An 8,968-nucleotide genomic window follows, 5' to 3' on the forward strand; every position below is an offset into this window, starting at 1 on the left:
CTGACACCATCCAAGTTCTTCCCGGGAGGGAGAGACGTCGCCTTTACCCCGCGCATTCTCACAGCGTTCACAAGGTTGGCATTGTGGATACCAGTTTATGGAGGAGGAAATCGAGGCCCCAAAAGGAATGGAATTCACATTAGCAGATGGCAGCAAAGCCGATGTGTGTTCCAACTGCACGCGATTTACCCCAGAGCCTGCACCCTTTACCAGACATAACCCGAGTGCTTCGGCTGGTCCTTTGCTGAGCGCTTTACAAATACTATGTTATGTATTCCTCACTTTCAGCCTATCTTCGAGATAGGCATTGCTATCCCTGATGATCACTTGGGGCAACCGAGCCCTCCAAACAGACCCGTAACTGGGACTAGAATCCAAAACGACAGAGACTCCCCCTCTCCCATCCCCAGTGCTCCTCTTTCTGCATCATCACACGCACCCTTTTTTATTTTTATTTTTTTCGAGACAGAGTCTTTGTCACCTAGGCTGGAGTACAATGACACGATTATGGCTTACTGCAGCCTCGCCCTCCTGGGCTCAGGTAATCCTACCACCTCAGCCTCTTGAATAGCTTGGACTACAGGCACATGCCACCAGGCTCGGCTAATTTTTTGTATTTGTTTTGTGAAGACAGGGTTTCACCGTGTTGCCCAACCTGATCTCGAACTCCTAAACTCAAGTGATCCGCCCACCTTGGCCTCCCAAAGTGCTGGGATTACAGGCATGAGCCACCGAGCCCGGCCACACTTACCCCTTTACCACCAGTAGACAAGTGGGTACCCGGAGACGGAGCAGCACATCCCAGGGGGCTTGTAAAAAGTATAGATTCCTTAGGCATTGAGGCTGTAAACCCCGAATATCTGAGACAGGTCTCAGTTAATTTAGAAAGTTTATTTCACCAAGATTGAGGATGTGCCTGTGGCACAAGCTCAGGAGGTCCTGACAACCTGTGCCCAAGGTGGTCGGAGCGCAGTTTGGTTTTATACATTTTGGGGAGACATGAGGCATCAATCAACATATGTGAGAAGAATATTGGTTCGGTCTGGAAAGGCCGGACAACTCGAAGCTGGGAAGGGGCTTCCTGGTGATAGGTAGATAAGAAACAAATGGTTGAGGCCAGGCGCGGTGGCTCACGCCTGTAATCCCAGCACTTTGGGAGGCTGAGGTGGGCGGATCACGAGGTCAGGAGATCGAGACTACCCTGGCTAACACGGTGAAACCCCGTCTCTACTAAAAATACCAAAAAAAAAAAAAAAAAAAAAAAAAAAAATTAGCCGGGTATGGTGGCTGGCGCCTGTAGTCCCAGTTACTCGGGAGGCTGAGGCAGGAGAATGGCTTCAACCCGGAGCGCGGAGTTTGCAGTGAGCCGAGATCGCGCCGCTGTACTCCAGCCTGGGCGACAGAGTGAGACTCCGTCTCAAAAAAAAAAAAAAAAAAAAAAAAAAAGAAAGAAAGAAAAAAGAAAAAAAGAAACAAACCGTTGCATTTTTTGTTTTTTTAGTTTCTGATTAGCGTCTCCAAAGGAGGCAATCAGGTATGCATTTATCTCAGTGAGCAGAGGGGTGACTTTGAATAGAACGGGAGGCAGGTTTGCCCTAAGCATTTCCCAGCTTGACTTACTTTTCCCTTTAGCTTAGTGATTTTGGGGCCCCAAGATTTATTTGCCTTTCACGAGGCTCTGCAAAGGTAAGGTCCAGAAGTCTGTGCGTGTTTTAACTCCCCATGTAATTTCAATGGCGGAAAAGGTCTACGATTCACTGATGCCACACATCTGTGCATCTCCGCAGCCACTGCCCCAGGCTGATCAACGGCATCTCTTACCAGGGAGATAACCTCCTAGCTTGTCTTCCTAATTCTACTTTTGTCCTTCCTATCATCCAATCTCCGCACAGCAGCCAGAGAGAACTTTAAAAACAGATTAAATCACTTCTCTGCTTCCAGCACTTCTTGACTCCTGCCTGTCTCTGACCTCACGCTCGTCCTAACCCACTGCGTTACTCACTATGCTACAGCCAGACTGTTAACTGTGGAGGGTGTCCAGCTTCTCGGCGTCTTGGACAAAACACACAGACAAAGCAAGGAAAGAATAAAGCAACAAAAGCAGAGATTTATTGAAAACGAAAGTACACTCTACAGGGCGAGAACAGCTCAAGCAAAGAAACTCAACAGGCTCTTTACAGAAGTTTCTGGGGTTTAAATACCCTCTAAAGTTTTCCCATTGGTTATTTGGTGTACGCCCTGTGTAAATGAAGGAGTGGCCCGTGATCAGTCTGATTGGTTGTGGAAAGTGGCCAATCAGAGGCTGAAGTTAAAAGTTACACCCTATGCAAATGTCTGATTGGCTGTGGAAAGTTATCAATCAGAGGCTGAAGTGAAGTTACAAAGTTATACTCCCATGCAAATGAAGACTTGGCACCCTACCAGCCTGACTGGTGGTGGGAAGGGACCAATCAGAGGTACTTTCAGTTTTTCATCTGCCACACAGAAAAGCCGGGATTGCAAAGGGAGTAGCCTCTGGTCCTTTGGTTACTTGGACGTGGAAAGTTGGGGTTTTCCTTTTGATTTAGTTCTAGAAAGTCAATGTGAATCAGCCTTACGTTCCCTGCCTCCAGACCCTATTCTCCTGCCTCAAGACTAGCTGGCTTCCCCTCGGTTCCACAGCACCAAGCTTCTCATCACTCCAGGGCCCTTCACTCTGGTCTCTTTCTGCATGAATTCTCTTCTCCCAGGCTTTTGTGTGGCTGGCTCCTTCTCCTCACTCATGGCTTGCTCAAACATCACCTCCTCAGAGAAGACTTCCCTGATCACCTTATCTGGAATAACTTTCCAGTCCTTTTTTTTAATCCCTTGATCCTGTTTTACTTCTTGTCACTGATTTTTCTTTTTCTTTTCTTTTCTTTTTTTTTTTTTGAGACAGAGACTTGCTCTTGTCGCCCAGGCTGGAGTGCGATGGCGCGATCTCAGCTCACTGCAACCTCTGCCTCCTGGGTTAAAGAGATTCTCCTGCCTCAGCCTCCGGAGTAGCTGGGATTACAGGAACCCATCACCACACCCAGCTAATTTTTGTATTTTTAGGAAATACGGGGTTTCACCATGTTGGCCAGGCTTGTTTCAATCTCCTGACCTGAAGTGATCTGCCCACCTTGGCCTCCCACAGTGCTGGGATTACAGGTGTGAGCCACCATGCCTGGGCTTCAATTTTTTCTTTCTTTTTTTTTTTTTTGTTCATTGATTGCAGTCTCCCCCTACTAGAACATGCATGTGCTGAAAACAGGGACTTTATCTATTCTGTTCATCATGTATCAATGCTTAGATCCAGGCCTGGCACACAGGGCAGCCATAAAATATTTGTTGAAAAAAATACAATATATTTACAAAATACAGATTTGCTTGTCTGCTCATCGCCTGTCTTCCCACAGGATATGAGCCCCACCAATACCCGGACTGTCCATTTGGTTCACTGCCCATTTCGTATATATGCTTGATATATAGTAGGCCGTGTATTAAGCATGCATTTGCTCTTTTTTTTTTTTTTTGAGACGGAATCCGGCTCTGTTGCCCAGGCTGGAGTGCAATAGTGTGGTCTCTGCTCACTGCAACCTCTGCCTCCTGGGCTCAAGCGATTCTCCTCTTGAACCTACTGCAGCCTCCTGAGTAGCTGGGATTTTAGGCACCTGCCACCACGCCTGGCTAATTTCTGTATTTTTAGTAGAGACGGGGTTTCACCATGTTGGCCAGGCTGTTCTCGAACTCCTAACCTGGTGATCCACCCGCCTCGGCCTCCCAAAGTGCTGGGATTACAGGCATGAGCCACTGCGCCCAGAGCCTTTGCTTTTCTGTACTCAGATGCTTTGAGATCTTGGGGACTTGCTCTTCCCAGAGGGACTGCCCCAACCAGGGTTAACTGGTTCCTGGAGATAGTGAAGAACTCACCCAGGAGGTCCCTTGCAAATGCATGCCACCCAATCCAGAGCCCACACCCACAAACACCTCCTTTATTAGGCTCTCTTACTCGGGGCCAGTATCCAACTGCCCTGATCATCCCAAGGCCAGACACCAGACAGCTAGGGAAAGCCCTTATATAAACCCCAGCACCTACTGCAGTTATTCAAACCAACCAATCCTAAGCCTGCTTACCTTGCCTCACCCATTCCTTCCCATGGAAACCACAATAAAGGCTCTTGCTCATGTTTACTCCTCCTTCCCTCTGCCTCCTGACCAACCCGGTGCTTTCCTGTGCGGCTCTGCATGGTGCACCCTGCCTCTTGTTTCTAGAACAAAGATTTCCATGTTGGCATACCATGTCAGATTTCAGGACCCTTGAAACAGCTCTCTGCTGGGTGCAGTGGCTCACGTCTGTAATCCCAGCTCTGTAGGAGGCTGGGTGGGTGGATCACTTGAGGTCAGGAGTTCAAGACCAGCCTGGCCAACATGGTGAAACACTATCTCTACTAAAAATACAAAAATTAGCCGGGCATGGTGGCAGGTGCCTGTAATCTCAGCTACTCAAGGGGCTGAGACAGGAGAATTGCTTGAACCTGGGAGGTGGAGGTTGCAGTGAGCCGAGATTGTGCCATTCCACTCAAGCCTGGTTGACAGAGTGAGACTCCATTAAAACAAACAAACAAACAACAACAACAACAACAACAACAACAAATCTCTCAGTAAATCTCTGTTGAATTGATGAATAAACTTTTTCAGCAGGCATTTGCTGGGCACCAGCTATGTGCTATGGGACCACAGAGCTGGATCATTTGAAGCCCCAGTCATCAAAGTGCTAAGATGTTCAAAGATGGGGAAGGGAGAGGGAGGACAGACAGAAAAGCTTGCCTGACAGAGGAATCATTTGAATGAGCCTTGAAATGAGGGAACCATGGACCCTGAGGAGTTGGGGTGGGGAACAGGTGAACTCCAGGTGAAAGTAACTGGCAAGGAAATTCTGAAAAACATGAAAACAGAGGCAGCAGGGACTCTCTAGCCCAAAACTCTTGGCTCAATCCTCATCTACCTACTGGGTTCACCTCGTGTTCCATTGAAATAGTAAAATGGTAAAAATAACTGCATAAACCTTTTTTTTTTTTTTTTTGAGACAGAGTCTCGCTGGAGTACAATGGTGCGATCTTGGCTCACTGCAACTTCCACTTCCCAGGCTCAAGTGATTCTTGTGCCTCAGCCTCCCAAGTAGGTGGGATTATAGGCGCCTGCCACCACGCCCAGCTAATTTTTATATTTTCAGTAGAGCTGGGGTTTCCCCATGTTGGCCAGGCTGGTGTTGAACTCCCAGCCTCAAGTGATCCGCCCACCTGTGCCTCCCAAAGTGCTGGGACTATAGGCGTGAACCACTGCGCCTGGCCAACTGCATAAACTTTCTAAGCAGAGACTAGCACACAGATTTCAGCCTAAGGATGCTCATTAAAGCATCACTTGTTCTGAAAGTATTAGAAACAGTGTCAATGTCTGTGGTCATATTAAGCATGTCCCTGAATATTTTCATACTTCTTCAATCAAGAAGTGGGGTCTGGCCAGGAGTGGTGGCTCAGGCCTGTAATCCCAGCACTTTGGGAGGCTGAGGCCGGTGGATCACTTGAGGTCGGGAGCTCGAGACCAGCCTCACCAACATGGTAAAACCCCGTCTCTACTAAAAACACAAAATTAGCTGGGTGTGGTGGCAGGCGCCTGTAATCCCAGCTACTCGGGAGGCTGAGGCAGGAGAATTGCTCGAACCCAGGAGGCAGAGGTTGCAGTGAGCCGAGATTGTGCCACTGCACCACAGCCTGGGCAAGAAGAGCAAAACTCCATATTAAAAAAAAAAAAAAAAAAAAAAAAAAGAAGTGGGTTCTGTGCATCCTCTCCTGCCACAGGACAGGATTCTGACTGCTTTGATGGACAGCATATGTCAGAAATGCCTCTATGTGACTTCAAAAGCTAGGTCAGAATAGACCGTGCCACTTCCTCCTGGTTCTCCTTTTTTTTTTTTTTTTTTTTTTTTTGAGACGGAGTCTCACTCTGTAGCCCAGGCTGGACTGCAGTGGCCTGATCTCAGCTCACTGCAAGCTCCACCTCCCAGATTCATGCCATTCTCCTGCCTCAGCCTCCTGAGTAGCTGGGACTACAGGCACCCGCCACCATGCCCGGCTAATTTTTTGTGTTTTTAGTAGAGACGGGGTTTCACCATGTTAGCCAGAATGGTCTCAATCTCCTGACCTCATGATCCGCCCGCCTTGGCCTCCCAAAGTGCTGAGATTACAGGCGTGAGCCACTGCGCCCGGCCCTCCTGGTTCTCTTGAAACACTTGCCTTTGAAGCCCTGAGCTGACACATAAGAAGTCTGACTATCCTAAGGCAATCATATTGTGAAGAAACAGCCATGCCTGGCGACTAACCTGCCACTGTCCATAACTTCCCCTGCTCATCCACAGACATACATCCCAGCAGGCCACCTGCAAGGCAGGAGGGAAGCTGGAAACTCAGAGTGTCTGTTCCTCTAGTTCAAGGGATTCAAGAATAGTGGGCATCGACCGAGCGCGGTGGCTCACATCTGTAATCCCAGCACTTTGGGAGGTCAGGAGTTCGAGACCAGCCTGGCCAATGTGGTGAAACCCTATCTCTACTAAAAATATAAAAAATTAGCCGGGCATAGTGGTGCATGCCTGTAGTCACAGCTACTCGAGAGGCTGAGGCAGGAGAATAGGAGAATTGCTTGAACTGAGCAGGCGGAGGTTGCAGTGAGCTGAGATCGTGCCACTGCACTCCAGCCTAGGAGACAGAGCAAGACTCCGTCAAAAAAAAAAAAAAAAAAAAAAGAATGGGCATCAGAAAGGGCTGAAGGAAGGGAGTGCAAACAGCTGCCTCAGATGTCCTCTGGGGGCTGCCCAGTGGGGTGAGTCGTAGGAGCATCTGCCACCCTTCTCACCTGCCAAAGGCATGCTTGTATTAACAAAGATTCCAATTTATTGAGCACATACTATGTGCCAAGCACTGAGTCATGTATGTATTCACGTATAGACATTATCCCATTTGATCCTCATGTCAACCTTAGGAGCTAAATATCACTCCACTTTACATGTGAGGAACCTGAGGCACAGAGATATTAATTGACTTGCCCAAGATCACACAGCTAGTGAATGGCAGAGTGGAGTTGCAGACCCAGATCATTGGCCTCTATCTAGAATCTTCTATTGCTGGAGGTCTTGGACCATGCAATAAGGCAAGAAAAAGAAATAAAAGACATCCCAATTAGGATGGAACAGGTAAAAGTGTTTTTATTCACTGGTAACATGATCATGTGCTTAGAAAGTCCTAAGGAACGTACAAAAAAGTACAGGAATGAATAAGTGAGTTTTGCTAGGTTGAAAAATACAAGGTCAATATACAGTGCTGGGCTACACTGCATCCCCATGGGAGATGCAGAAAGCCTTTTGGACTGAATCTGCGGGCTGACCAGGAGGTGATGTGGCCTAATAGTCACAGGCATGGCTTCTGGGGTCAGACACTTGAAGGGAACCCCACTCTGCCACTCACTGAATGAGTGATGTGGCAAATTATTTACTCTCTCTATGCCTCTGTTTTCTTGTACTTCAAATGGACATTGATTAAAAGAGCATTGGGGGAAAAGATTGAGGGGTAGTATCCACTTGTGGGTTTGTGAGGAGGATTTCTGGAATACATATGTTTAAAGCCCTAAGCCTGGCTGGACTCATGCCTGTAATCCCAGCACTTTCGGAGGCCAAGGTGGGTGGATCACCTGAGGTCAGGAGTTCAAGACAAGCCTGGCCAACATGGTGAAACCCCATCTCTACTAAAAATACAAAAAATTAGCTGGGCTTGCTGGTGGGTGCTTGTAATCCCAGCTACTTGGGAGGCTGAGGCAGGAGAATCGCTTGAACCCGGAGGCAGAGATTGCAGTGAGCCATTGCACTTCAGCCTGTGCAACAAAAGTGAAGCTCCATCTCAAAAATAAAAATAAAAATAAAAATAAAGCCCCAAGCCCAGGGCTGGCCCACAGAAACTGCCATGGCTGTGTTTGCATGTCTTTGATTAAGGGGGCTGCAATCTCAGGAAAGGGGCCTTAGGCCTCTGCTGGAAATGCAAGCAAAGTAAGAGGTTAGGCTTTTCAGCATCATGACTCCCTCCAGCGTGCAAATCACAAGTCACATCCTTTCACCCTGGTATCCCAGGCCCTGGCACCCGGGGCAGCACACTTCTGTGGAAACAGATCTGTGGGCAAACCAGAGGCACCTTGGTCTGCAGTTACAGCCAGCTACCACCAGGTGGGTTCTGGAGCCTGGGATGGGGATCCTTGGATCTGTTAGCTGAGACTTCACAGGACAGAATGACCCACAGAGAACAATTTCGATTTTTGTTCAAGGGCCTCACTGACCTCTCTGAGGTCTGACTCTGGGAGGCCCTACTTCAGGAATCCAGAATTATTTCCTGGTAGTCTCAACATGTGGGCAGGAAAAGCACCTGCCATTTCACCCCTTGGCATCCAAGGGAGGGGGACTCAGGACAGATAGGCTTTGGTCAAGGGAACAAGAGGCCTGGATGGGGGCTGCATGGGAGGGGGGAATGCAGGGGCCACGGAGGCATTGGGAGCCTAATGGTGGGGTGTCAAAGGAGAAGCAAGGTTCCAGTGGGAGGAGAACCAAAGGTGACTTCCCCCACTGGCCTGAGGGAGTGAACCCCAGATGGGGCCTGCAAGTGAACTCATCAGGTGTCCAACCCTGCCTGTGCCTCCATTTCCAGGGTCCAGGACAAATCCCTCAAAGTATGGGGGTCTTTAGGAGTACACCCCTGAAGTTCCAAGTGGGGCTGGGCTGTGTGTCCAAGTGTAAATTCCCAAGTGTCTGCAGGTGCACATGTGTGCACACGTGTGCTGGATGAAGATGCAGAGTTGTATCTGCAGGATGCCAGGAAACCACACACCCAGTGGGTTGGACGATGACACCCTCATGGCTGGTGTATGCTGG

This window comes from Pan troglodytes, chromosome 11, assembly GCF_028858775.2.
Source record: "Pan troglodytes isolate AG18354 chromosome 11, NHGRI_mPanTro3-v2.0_pri, whole genome shotgun sequence".
Taxonomy (NCBI): domain Eukaryota; kingdom Metazoa; phylum Chordata; class Mammalia; order Primates; family Hominidae; genus Pan; species Pan troglodytes.